The sequence below is a fragment of the Rhinatrema bivittatum genome, chromosome 6, assembly GCF_901001135.1.
Source record: "Rhinatrema bivittatum chromosome 6, aRhiBiv1.1, whole genome shotgun sequence".
In the NCBI taxonomy this organism is placed as follows: domain Eukaryota; kingdom Metazoa; phylum Chordata; class Amphibia; order Gymnophiona; family Rhinatrematidae; genus Rhinatrema; species Rhinatrema bivittatum.
In genome coordinates this window covers 71,490,699-71,503,861 of record NC_042620.1, presented here as the reverse complement: position 1 = coordinate 71,503,861, position 13,163 = coordinate 71,490,699, and the positions used below count along the sequence as shown (strand labels likewise).

General features: G+C 43.3%; 1 protein-coding gene across 6 annotated transcripts in view; it reads right to left on the bottom strand.

The window, feature by feature from the left end:
* The window catches only part of MBD5 (methyl-CpG binding domain protein 5), a 600,490-nt gene that overhangs the window by 354,914 nt on the left and 232,413 nt on the right, over positions 1-13,163 (bottom strand). The gene's annotated exons all lie outside the window — the stretch shown is intronic.

The following is a 13,163-nucleotide window of genomic DNA, read 5'->3' as shown; positions in this document are numbered from 1 at the left end:
AGTAACTCAGGTAGCATTGGTCTCCTATGAAAGAAGAAGGAAAACCACATACAGTGTGTTTGGGCTTTAATGTTAACACTAAGGGTAAAAAGCCAAAAGCAGCTACATTTCTGGCACTACATTGCTTCATTTGCATATTATCTGAAACACTTCACCCCAGCTATATAATAATCAATGGGGAAAGCTTCAGAATTCATGTATACACAAAAATAGTTATTATAATAAAAAAAACAAACCAGTAATGCCTTAGCAAGCTGCATGGTGTGAGGAAGAGCTGGCATTCAAGTCCAGCATATGTCTAAATGTAATACCCTCCCCATTAAACACAAACACATTTTCCCATCTATTTGCTCTTTATTCTGCTTTCTTTACTCACAGTTGTCCTTTCCATGAAAGGTTTACATTCACAGGACACTAGTCACACATCTTTCTTTTATGCACATTATGTGATTCTCAAACTCTTAATTGCTGTTATGGCCTCAAGATCTCACAATCCCCTTCCACACAAGCCAACAAGGTTAGAGGAAACAACCACTGAAATCTCCATCTATCAAACCACAAGGGTTCCATCACTGAATAACCTAAACTGCAGACCCAGAAGTCATGCAATAGTAGGGTATGCAGGGATAAAAATTTTTAAAATTATCTGTTCAGTTTCAGGATGTTTTTTTTCCCATGAATTTTGATTCGTGGAATGTTTGATTTGTTTCATTCATATGAAAAAACTGAATCAAATATTAAAATACCTTGCTCACCAAAAAAATGAACCAAATAAAAAACTGGGCCTCCCAAGGCCTCCTGTCTCCACCAGCTATCCCTTCCACCTACACAAATGCCAGGGCCAGGATCCTCCCCACCCCTACTTACTTGGTCCAGTGGTGATTCACCTATGAGGCCTAGGCCCAGGCCAAAGCTGAAGCCTTGCATAGGCAGAGGATGCAACAGGACACCTTGGTCTCGTCCTACACATGGCTGATGCCTCAGCCAGAGCCCAGGCATGATGCCAGAGCTTGGCCCGGAGGCCAGGTTCTGATGCCTGGGCAGGAGCCCGGGCCCAGGCCTGATGTTGCAGCCTGGTCGGGTCCCAATGAGGGGGGAGCCTTGACCAGGGCCCAAGTCCAACACCTAAGGCTTGGCCTAGGCAAGGGCACGAGCCTAGGCCTGAAATCAGCATGCCCAGAGGCTGGGTCCCTATGCCTGGGCTGATACTCAGGCCCAGGCCCAAGGCCATGGCCCAGCTCGGAGGGCGGGTGCAAACACTGGAGTCTTGACCTGGACCCAGGCCCAAGGCTGGGTCCTATAGTCTGGGTCTCTGCCTAGGCCAGGTCCCAGACCCGACTCTATGGCCTGGTCCAGAGGCTGGGTCCTTATGCCTGTGGCTCAGCCTAATCCAGAGCCTGGACCCACTGCTGTGGCCTGGCCTGGAGGCCAGGTCTCAACCTGGACCCAGAACCCACGCCGGGGCCTGAACCGAAAGGTAGGTCACAATACCTGTGTATGGCCAGGGCCTGGGCCCAGGCCAGACTCTGTGGCCTGGGCGGAAGCCAGGTCCCAACGATGGACCTATGACCGAAATCAGGCCAGACGCTGGGGCCTGGCAAGGAGGTCAGGTCCTGACGCCTGGCCTTGACCTAGCCGGAGCCCGGGCCCAGGCCCGATGCCGGAGCATGGTCTAGAGGCTGGGTCTTGGCCTAGGCCAGGGCCTGGGCCCAAGCCTGACACAATGGTCCAGCCCAGATGCCGGGACCTGATACCATTTTGATGTACAGCATTCAAAATGGCGCCATCCACTGGGGTGAATGTGCCAGAGTTAATCAACTCCAGCGTGACATCAGCGGATGGCATCAGTTTACAAACAAACAAGAGAATGCCGTCATTGCTGCTCTGAGGCCTGGGCCTGACCCTAGGCTGAGGCCCTGGTGTTTGGACACTGACTCTGGTCTGGGTTGTGGCATTGGGCCAGGGCCTGGCCCCGGCATTGGGACATGGTGTCTGGGACACAGTTTTCGGCTTCTTCGGATACCCAACAAATCGGGTAAGTAAAAACTTTTTTTTTGGGGGGGGGGGGGGGGGGCTGGGTCTTAGCTGAGGCCCTGGCAACTGCTTGAGCCAAAGCTGAGATCTCGGCATTGCACTTGGGTCTAGGCCGCTGACCCGGCTTTGAGCCTCGGCCTATACCCTAGACACCAGTGTTGTGCTTGGTCATAGGCTGTGGCCCCTGTTTTGAGGCTTGGCTCATACCCTAGGCAAGGCCAGATGCATTCTTTTTAAACAAATGCAATGAGTAAGCTAAGTTTCATTCAAGGGACACTCAATTTGAAACAAATTGGCCTTATTCATCACGTTTTGCACAGCAGTTTAAAATGAATGCACTCTTTAGTAGAGTTCTGTCTTCATTTATCCCACTCACTTTACACATTTGCTTAGGACAGGCAAACTATGAACTATGGGCCAAATCCGGCATGTCAAGCTAATTTTTGCTCACCCTCCTTTCTTTTTTTTTTGTGCTGTGGAGAAAGATTTTTTTTAAATGCAGGGTGTAGTCAGAAAAGCTGGCAAGGAGACCAGGTCCTGCTAGCGTGAGAAGAGACAGCAGGACAAATTGCTGCTGACAAAAGCTGCTGGCAGGGAAGCCAGGTCCCACCAGCGTGAGAAGAGGCAGCAGGACTGGACAGCACTGATGAAAGCCACTGGCTTTGCGTGGGAATGAATGATAGCCTGTCTGAGTGTGTGTGTGTCTGGGAGCAAGTGAGAGCCTGACTTTGTAAGAGCCCTTCTGCGTGCGAGTGTGTATATGTGTGTGCATTTGTGTGTGAGGGAGGAAGGGAAGAAGACAGGAGGAGGGAGAATAAACAAAGACTAGTTAACTTGAAAAAGAAAATAGGAAAAGAGCAACAAGGAGAAAGTGGAAAAAGACTGGTATGAACCAATTAGAAAAATAAAATGATCAGAAAACAATGGTAAAAAGAACATTTTGAGTTTTTAGCAAATGGTATATGTCATCTTTGGGAATGCATATTTTTTATATTGTTTATTTTGCTCTTTCTTCAGTATGCCACTGTTCACAGCATTTCTGTTTCTAATTTGTAGTCCCTTATTGTGTATTAGATAACGGTCGGTCTGTGTTTGTGAGTGATTGCTGTCTATTATTTCTGATAGCATGTAGTATTTCCGTAGGGATTTGTTGTAATATGGCTTGTGTTGTTTCTCCGATAAGGTGATGTATTAGTGTTCTAGGGATTGGTATAATATTTGTATTACTGCTTTTTCATAGATAAGGTTGCTGTTTGAGTCCTGATAGTTCTGTTATGGTATGGCAATATTCTAGGTGTTTGTGTTACTTCACAAAGTGACAGTAGAGAATGAGGTGACAAAAATTCGAATACATTTTTTTGCACGTGGAGTTGGAATGTGAACTATTCTAGTTCTGTTCTAAACCTGATGCAAATATTAAGTTCCCCTTTGTGCACCCCTTTGTGTTATTTGTTTAATATGCTCCTTGTTATACCTTTTGCTTAATTGTTAAGAACTTTGATTTTGATGATTTTATATTTTTAATCTCTTAGCCTCAGGTACAAAAATTTTAGATTGTAAGCCCTTTTAGAGGATAGTGAATTAACTATTGTACCTTATTGTAAACCGATGTGATATCTCTTTTTGAAATGAACATCGGTATATAAAAATTGTAAATAAATAAATAAATAAATAAGATTATTGCTGTTTTATTGAAGTTATGATGTTCTCTGCCTTTCTGGAAATAGGTTTCATAAAAGAATACATAGATATTGGTTTTATTATCTGGTTGATATGATGTTTCTGCTCTGTGTTCTTTGTTTTTTTACATGTTATTTTTTTTGTGTATTTATAAACTGTAACAATTTATATTTAATACATATAAATAAGGCATTTTTAATGTTGGTAAATGTTTGAAATAATTGAGTTAAAATGTTTTATGGAGCCATTCGATGTATGACAACTGTTGTAGAATACAAATAAATTAATTTTCACAGAGGTTTAATAGGACCATTAGAATGTATATATAAAATAAAAACTGAGTGAACTTCTTCTCTGTTGCGACCTCAAAAATTTAAATAAATCTCATGATTTTTCAGAAATTAACTGACTAATATGCTGCTACAATATTCAAATTATCACCTCATAAAGCTGAGGAATAATTTGACAGTAGGACTTTTTTTTTTTTTTTTTTAAGGTCGAGGAAACTGTACTCTTCCACAGCGGAATTCAAACAGGCAGTTCTTATGTGATCTAGATTCTATGATAGAGGTTATACTCGTGCAGGTGTTAAAAGAGCCTATACCCCCAAGTAAGATGGGTAGATTGTGACTTTGTGTTACAATCCCAACCTTCTTTTTCAGATTTACGCCCTATATGTATGCTACCTTTTTCAATTTTTATCTTTCAGGCACAAAGAAGTATTCAGGCACATCAGCGAGTACTTCAGCTACATTTGGTCTGACTTTTCTCTTGTTTGCACTTAAGAGGTGCCATAACATTAGAGACTAGGTCATTTGCTCAGTTTATGTTTCGCCTGCACAATCTTTTTCTTTATTAAAAACTTATATACTGCCACCTACCAAGGCCTAAGGCAGTTCACAAAAGCATAACATACATAATAAAACCAAAACAGGTAATCCACAGTCTGTCCAGCCTGTTTTCTGTCAAAACCGTTATATCGATTTTAGTATATGTAATACCTATTAATAATGTCAATGTAAAGCCTGTTGCTAAGTTATTGTTAAATGTAAACCGCGGTGATGTATCTCTTTACGTACTGCGGTATATAAAAACCCTTAAATAAATAAATAAAATAAATAAAAAAAATAAACAAAAATGACACTTAATATACATTCATAAAGCAAAATAAATAAGATGTAAACTCGCTACCATAAAATTGTTAAAAGCACATTCAAATAAATGTGTCTTCAGCATTCTCTCAAGTGCAATTTGCAAGACGCATTATGGGAAGGGAATTCCAGAGATCGGGAGCAGCAATTGAAAATGCTCACTCTCGTCTCTGATAGATGTCATCCATTCGTCAGGCCAGGCTAACAGGCCTCTTTCCATATAACATAAAACCCGAGAAGGGTTATAAACGCGCAACAGCGCATTAACCCACTGGAAAAAGTCCAAAGTGAAAAGATTGTGAACCAACAAAAGCACACAGGGAAATCAATGTACAGAGCATTACAATAACCTAGAAAGGGCAATATTAAAGCCTGTGCGACAGTCCTAAAGTCAGTTGGAAGTAGCAATGGTTTAATATTGCATAAAATATGTAGTTTAAAGAATCCAGCACAAACTACAGCTCTGATTTCAGTCTTAAAAGTAAGGTCATTGTCAATCAAGAAGCCTAAACTTTGCACAACAGGGGACAGTTGCAAATTTAGGTTCTCAATATGGATATGCTGCTGGGGTAGAATAGATATATTACGTTGCAAAACTAGTATATCTAGTTTAGCAAAGTTTAGAGCTAGTTTGCGTGTGGCGTATGGCAGACATAACAAGAAATTAATGCAGCCGTTTTATCCCATGATGATCCCTTTTGAGTATAAAATTGTATGTCATCAGCATACAACCGGTATCCATATAGAGTCCAACAAGAAGTCTTCAGACTGAAGTCATGTAGATGTTAAACATGAAAACGGAAAGAGCTGAGCCCTGTGGGACACTGGTATTCAAAGGCAGCCCTGCAACAAGAGGAACTAAAAAAATCTCAGTACTTCAAACCTTACTGAAGCCAAATTGTAGATGTCAAGTACTTGGTGGTCATCAATAAATGTTGTGTGGCAGACTGCCTCGGAAGGCCTTGCATTCTGCTATGTGACACGGGTACTTAGTGTGCCCTTGGGCCTCAGCTCGACCCCATATGGATCCAGGACCGAACAGAGGGTTGGCGATGTGTCCCAGCATGGCAGAACACAGTCTTATCCTCTGCCGGGCCTGCAGCTCCCAGAGCCAACAACAGGATGATGTTGGTAGGGGAATGGTCCTCCGACCATTCCAAGCCCTTTCGGACCTGCCGCTTGGATCGGCATGGAGCAGCAGGCCGGCCTGAGGATGAGGGCAGACGGAGGCCTTGACACGAAGACATGTCACCAAGGCTGATGCGACGGCATCACAGATGAGGGTTGATATGAAGACATGACACCAAGGCTGATGCGAAGACATGACCCCAAGGCTGATGCGAAGACATCACTAACAAGACGAGGAACTGGACAAAGTCCAGATGAGAGGTTAGACATTGGCACTGTCTCGATGAAGGTTAGACATTGGCACTGTCTCTCAGGGCGCTCTACTCAGCCCACCCTTCACGGGCAGACCCAATGGGCTGGTCACGGACCACCCTGTCCCACTGCGCACCCTACCCAGCCTGAGGAGGCTTGTCACGGACCACGCGGAGAGCGGGACAAGCGCAGGAGAGGATCCAGTCGAGGCAGGACTTCGACGACGAAGCCGATGTCATCCGAAGCACCACAAAGACTGGCAGGACAGGATGGCTCAGGAGCACAGGACATCAGTCCACTGCCGGCATCTCCCAAGACGGAGAAGCGTCACCTGGAGATTCACGGCCGGCAGAACAGAAGGCTCCAGAGCAAGAACAAACACCAAGGAGGGCTGGAACACCAGGAAGCGAGACATCAGGAGATGAGACACCAGGACACCTGGACGGGGATCTCAGGCAACGAAGACATGACATGACGCAGACGAGGAGCTCCCACAAAGAAGACAAGGACCTGTCGGAGCGCTTGCAGGAGCCTCCAGGAAGGAAGAAACTCCGATGCAAGGCCAAGAGGAATTGCAGGAACAGCCCTAATATAGAACTAGCCCAGGAAATAGTCACTAGGTGGGGCCCAGGGCATATCTGGCCGTGGGCCCTTTAAATGTTGTAGAGAGGCGCGGCCGCGCGCCTAGAGCAGGAAACAGGAACTGTGCAGGACCGTGGACAGCGGTCCTGCACCGACGTCAACGCACAGAAGCAGGGCTGGGCCTAGAGGAAGGCCCCGAAGATGGCAGCTGCTCCAGCCGCTGCAGGAGGCTCCAAGGGCAGCTCCAGCCACCAATCCAGCTCGGGACTTGCGGCCTCCGGCCGCGAAGATGGTGAAGACGTCTGTGGCGGCTCCGTGCCGTGTGATGGCAAAAAGTCCGCAGCTCTGGCCGCGGTGAAGAGCAGGCAAGACAGGTGGCCTCCAGGCCGCAAGGGGAAGCAGAGTCCGCGGCTCCGGCTGCGTGGGAAGGCCCAACTTCGGTGGCTCCGTGCCGCGTCGGGCAGCAAGCATGGGAAGAGAGGTGACTGCCTGCTCGCGGGGGGACCCGCGGGCAGCGTTCATAACAATAAAGGCCTTAAAATGTTTCAGAAATATATGTTCAAGTATTTTGGAGATAAATTTATTTATAACAATTTATATATCGCTTTCCGAATTTTACAATAAGGCCTTCCAAAGTGACCTACAACAACAAAATACAATTAAAATAATAAAAGCATAAAACAAATGGATGAGATGAGATTGGACAGTAGTTTGAAAGATTTTGAGAGTCCAGATTTGACATCTTTAGTAAGGGTCTTACCAGCGCCTCTTTCAAGGGGAGCAGTATATATCTTCTGGGGCACTTTCCTTGTGGAGCATTCCTGTGTGTTCAGTGAGATTGTCAATGTGATTTGGTGCCCCTGCCCTTTGGTTTATGTGGGCAAAACCATGCGAGCACTAAAACTAAAAATTACGAAGAAAGTGACAGCTTGACTCCTCAGCTCCCAACCTAATCCATCTGTATCCTCACTTCAGCTTCCTCAAACAAGTGCTTTTGGTGTCAATATCAGAAGGGGAAAGTATCGTGACCAGGCTAATGGCTTCCCAAAAGAAAAAGGTCAACCTGAAGCAATATTCTTATGCAAGTGCACTGATGCAGGAATGGAAGGCCCTGATGGCGGTGCCTCTATGAAGCATGATGATTCTGAAACAGAGGTAGGCGACCATATTAAAGTCGTGGGTGAAGCACCTTCCAGAACTGAATTTCTGACCTGGTTTCAGGAACTTCGCAGCGATATGCTTACGATGAAGCAAGAAATTATAGATACTGTTTCTGATATGAAAAGCTATTTGCTTGATTTGGGCCGGTGTGTAGAGGCGGCCAAGATTCAGCTTGATGAACAGGTCACCGAGATGACAATGTAATTCAACATGTGATAAGCGCTCTCTCTCTCATACTCAGATCTCAGTGATTGGTCAGAAGATCTAAAAAATCACTCATGGAGAGGAAATCTGAGATTTTGTAGGGTCCTGGAAGGAGCGGAATTTGGAGATTGTTTTCACATGGTAGACTATTTTGATCGCTGTCCTGGGTCTTGATATTCAGGATGCAGAGATACTGCAAATAAAGCTTGAAAGGGCTCACCGACTGTTGGGCACCCCACAGGGAAATCTCCCAATGGATACTGCTGCATGTTTTCACAGTTTCCCTATCAAGGAAAAAATAATGGTGGCATGGAAACATGGCTCAATCATGTGGAGAGGCTACAAGTTTGAAATTTTCCAAGATCTGTCACTCATTACCATACATAGGAGGAGAGAGTTTAAGGATATAATTTCAGTCCTATGCAATCGAAATGTGAAATATAGATGGTTGTTCCCGTTTGGACTCAGTTTCACCATCAAGGGAGTAACATCATGTGTGAGAATTGTCCTGGACACAACCAAGATTATGAAAGTGGCTGGGATGGAGGTACCAAAAGCTTCAATCAGGGCAAGAGAGGCACTGATCAACCATGCCTGGATGACACTCTCAAGATGGCAGCAGGTATACAACAGGGGAAGGAGGCTGAGGGTCATTCTGGGGCTCTTCTTCTTCTAAAGAAGCTCCAGCCTGAGAGACAATAAGTTATCTTATTGTTACATTCTATGGGGTGCTTATGTACTCAGAGTCAGTTTTGAAACTTTAAGTGGTATTTCAGCAGCTCGATTTTTAAGACAGGATGTTACATTTGTATTGTTTTATACTCATAACTAAATTGTTACTAGGGGAAGGTCAGGATATTTTGGGGTCTTAGCTGTTGGATGCAAGGGCATTATTTCCTATGGAGGAAATGATCCAGTGTATGGGGTGGTGGTTAATTCGTTTGTGGTGTGCCATGTTGGTCAGGCCATGGTCCATCGAGCCCAGCATCCTGCCTCTGACAGTGTCCAATCCAGGTCACAAGTACCTGGCAGATTCCATAAAGTAATCTGGACACTCGTGTAAATCTCTGTTTCCTCCCACTATCAACCCCAGAGGCCACACATTCTCTCTCTCTGTTCCCTACCTTCCTTATCCCTCAACAGTCACTCTCCCTATATCCCTCTCATCCTCTGTTTACTGCCCTTATTCCCAGCACTGACTATCAAGCCCCCTAACCTCCAGCAGTCACTCTCTCTCAATCCCACATATTCCCAACAGACACACTCTTTCCCCCTCATCCCTAACAGTTACTCTATCAATCTCTCTCACCCCAATGCACTTTCTCAGCTCTTTCCCCATCCCCAGCAGTCACACACTCTCTCTTCTCCTTCATCTGCAGCAGTCACACTCTCTCTCTTCCCCTCTGACCCAAGTAATCACTCTCTCTCTCCCCTGTGCAAATAAGTGCTGTGCTGACCCCTCCTCATTCTGTTTTTAACGTTTAATTTGTATTCTTTTTCTAATCAGGGCCAGCACAAGGCTAAGTGAATCTTACAGTCTTGTGCCCAGCCTTCCCCCCACAGTAGCCCTCCCCACACACACAATTTTAAAGTATGCATTTATAATAAAAGATTTTATATATAAAAGGACACTCAAAATACAATTTGAAGCAAAAATATCACAACAGCAGATACATTATATTTACATGCACTGCTGTGGTGTCAACCAGAAAACTCTGCATAAAAGCCAAAAAAACCCCTTGGAACACATATGATAATAGGACTATTGTAACACATGTTGAGTATAGGCTTGGTCCTCAGAAAGTCATGAGCAAACAAAATTAAAATTATAATTAATCTCCCATTCCAAAACAGCAGTAACTATTAGTGCTCAAACAGTTATAACCCTACCTATGAAAAGGTGACCCTGCAGACAACAGGCCCTAAACCACCATTACACCTCCTAATAAGAAAACAGAACAAATCAAGCTTCTATAGATCCCCGCATAGAATGAGCTAGCAGCATATTTAACTTCAGTCACATATGCAGAACAAAGACAGACCCTCACCAAATACAGAATAAAGTGACTATAAAATATAATTGGAAAATTGCCAAGAAAAATTGAACCGAAAATCACAACAAGTCAAACTCTGTATGAGTGCACCAATGGAAAAACAAACATCACCATTCCTCAAAAACATCAGACAAAATAAAGAAATATACAGTATGAATCATAATAGTAAAACCATACTAATAAAAAGAATTAATATTTCAAAACAGCAGATGAACAGAACATCCAATAATTAAAAAAATATATATGAGTTTTTAATTTCCCAAATACCAATAAAATATTTCGAAACATCATACAAATCAAATAGCACCCGATTAATTAAAATCAATAAAGATACAAAAAAAAACCCCCTCTCTCCGTATCTAGAAACCTTTGAATTCTGGTCACCAAGAGATTGTCATGGATTGATTAATGGGAGGGGAAGAGAAGTGCACAAATTTTCTCCTCTCTCATATACACACACATTTATTCTCATGCTCACACCGACAAACAAATGCTCTTTCTAAACTCAAACAAGCTCACAGACACACAAACAGGCTGGCTCCCTCCCTCCTCCTCAAGCACACACATATGTTGGCTCCCTCTTTCTAAACTACACACACACACACTGCATCTTTCTCTCAAGCAAGCAAACACACACACTCACCTGGTGGCTGCGGGGCCTCCTTTACTTGGGCCACTGGGAGGGTTGTTTCCCTGGGAGGCTGCACTGCCGACTCCACTTGGGTCATTGGGTGAGATGGGATCCCTAGTGACCGCAGGCCTCCCTCACTTGGGCCACTGGGTAGGATGGGATCTCCCAGCGGCCATGGGTTTCCTGCAGATTGGCTGCTGGGCGGCCTAGTGGCCACGGGTTATTTATTTATTTGGTGTCTTTACTATACCATCATTTAGCGCATTTCCTTCACAACAGTTCACAGGAGGCATAAAATATAAAAAACAGTATAAAAGAAATATAAATGCATTAATTGCCAAACATCTTACTTAAAATACAATCTAACATAATAAAACAATAAATACACTAAAACTTTAAATATTCATATCGCTTATATCATTAAACTATAAAATAAAAATCTAAATTTTAAAAATTACCGTTTAAAAAAATAAACAAATACCACTCTCTTCTCTTGGTACGCCACTGGTTTAACTTACTATTTGAAAGGCTATTCTAGTCTCAAGTGGTAAATAAATGATAAGCAGTGCAGTATGACTATGTCTATAGCCCATCATGCGGCATGATCTGGATTCAATCTTCGATAGTTTATATATATCTGATACTTGAATGAAAATTTAAGATTAGGCCTTTTCTCTTTCATATGTGAATTTTGATATTTGAACTGGTGCCTTTTTTTTTTGTAGTTTATATTAACTTGTTGACATATGCCAAATTAGCGCAGCACAATGAGTTTTTAACAAAAAGAAAATGCCAAGTGCGATTTAGCCTTCGCTCCTATTGTCCCTGTACATGTATCATAAGTAGTTTATATTAGTTGATATTTTCTGGCCACATGATCAATTAGTTTTAAGAGAAGAATTAGGTTTAAGAAAATACCAGAATATTTCTGGAGTATCATATATACATACATATATACACACACACACACACATATATACACACACACATACATATATATACACACACACACACACACATACTGGAATGCTATTGATTATTTATCACATTGCTATTTCCTTGTTCAATGGCCAGTTCTGTTGCTATATTTAAAGTTGTCAATAAAATGCAATATAAACAAACAAAATTAAAGCATTGCTACATAATTAAAGTTCCATGAGTCTAGCTGCAGTAGTATTAATATCTTTAGCAGATTAAGTAAAAGAACTACCTGTTTTCCCTGAGGCTTAAGGGAAGTGTGTTCTGCAGAGGATTAATTCTATACTAGGTTATTTTCCAGTCTCAGTTTTTCTCAGAGAATAATGAGGAGGGAAGAAGGTTAATGTCATTTTGATTATTTATTTTTTTTAATACAACATAGTACTATGACATAAGGACCACAACGATTACTTTTCCTGTTGTAACCATGCAGCTTTGTATTTGCTTTGATGAGCTCATGAAGAATTAGTGAACTATTAATCTTCAGCTGCACTGAAAACCCAAGTGTTTCTGTTCTCTTCAGGAATGGTTTTTGGGGTGTGCAACCTGCGCGTTTGCACAAGGCACCATGCTCAAAGGGGTGTTGCTGCACCCTCACTTCTGCACCCTTCATATGATGTGTGCAAGCAGAAGACTCAGGAATAATATGCAGGAGAAAACTTTTATCTGCGATGGTAGGCGAAAGATCAGTCAGCAGGAAGGAGGTTGACTGAGAAAGAGGAGGATGTTGCTGGACAAGCAAGGGGAGAGAGTGTGAAGAGGCTGCTTGGCATTTTGGACTGGGGGGGATACAGATGCTGGGCAAAGGGGAGGGAAGTGTGTGTAGGTGTGGGGGGGAAGAGATGGGTAGGTAGACTTAGGGACCTTCACTTTTTTTTTATATTCTTTTTTTTCTGGGAATTTATCAAGGTTTATTTTCACAAGAATAAAAATGGAAGAAACTCAGTTGAAAAAAATTACTAATTTTTCTGGGTGAACATTAGAGCTTAGTTTGGTGGACAGAAGTGAGGACAGGGGTAAAAAAAAAAGAGGACAGCTGAAGGGAGAGGGGACAAGAGGTGAGAGCAAGAGGGAGTGGATATGGGGAGGGATATGAGGTGCTAAAGGTCAAGACGGGGGAGAGATGTAGGGTACTGAAGAGGGAGTGGGGAGAGAGTGACAAGATTGGGGGATAGGGAGATAAGTGGGATGCTTAAGGAGAAAGGGGTTGGGGTTTGAAGTGCAATGTTGAAGAGAAAGAGGAGTGGTCTGAAGTGGGGGGCCAGGGAGAGAGAGGGAGGTCTGGGGGCCAGGAAGAGAGATCTATTC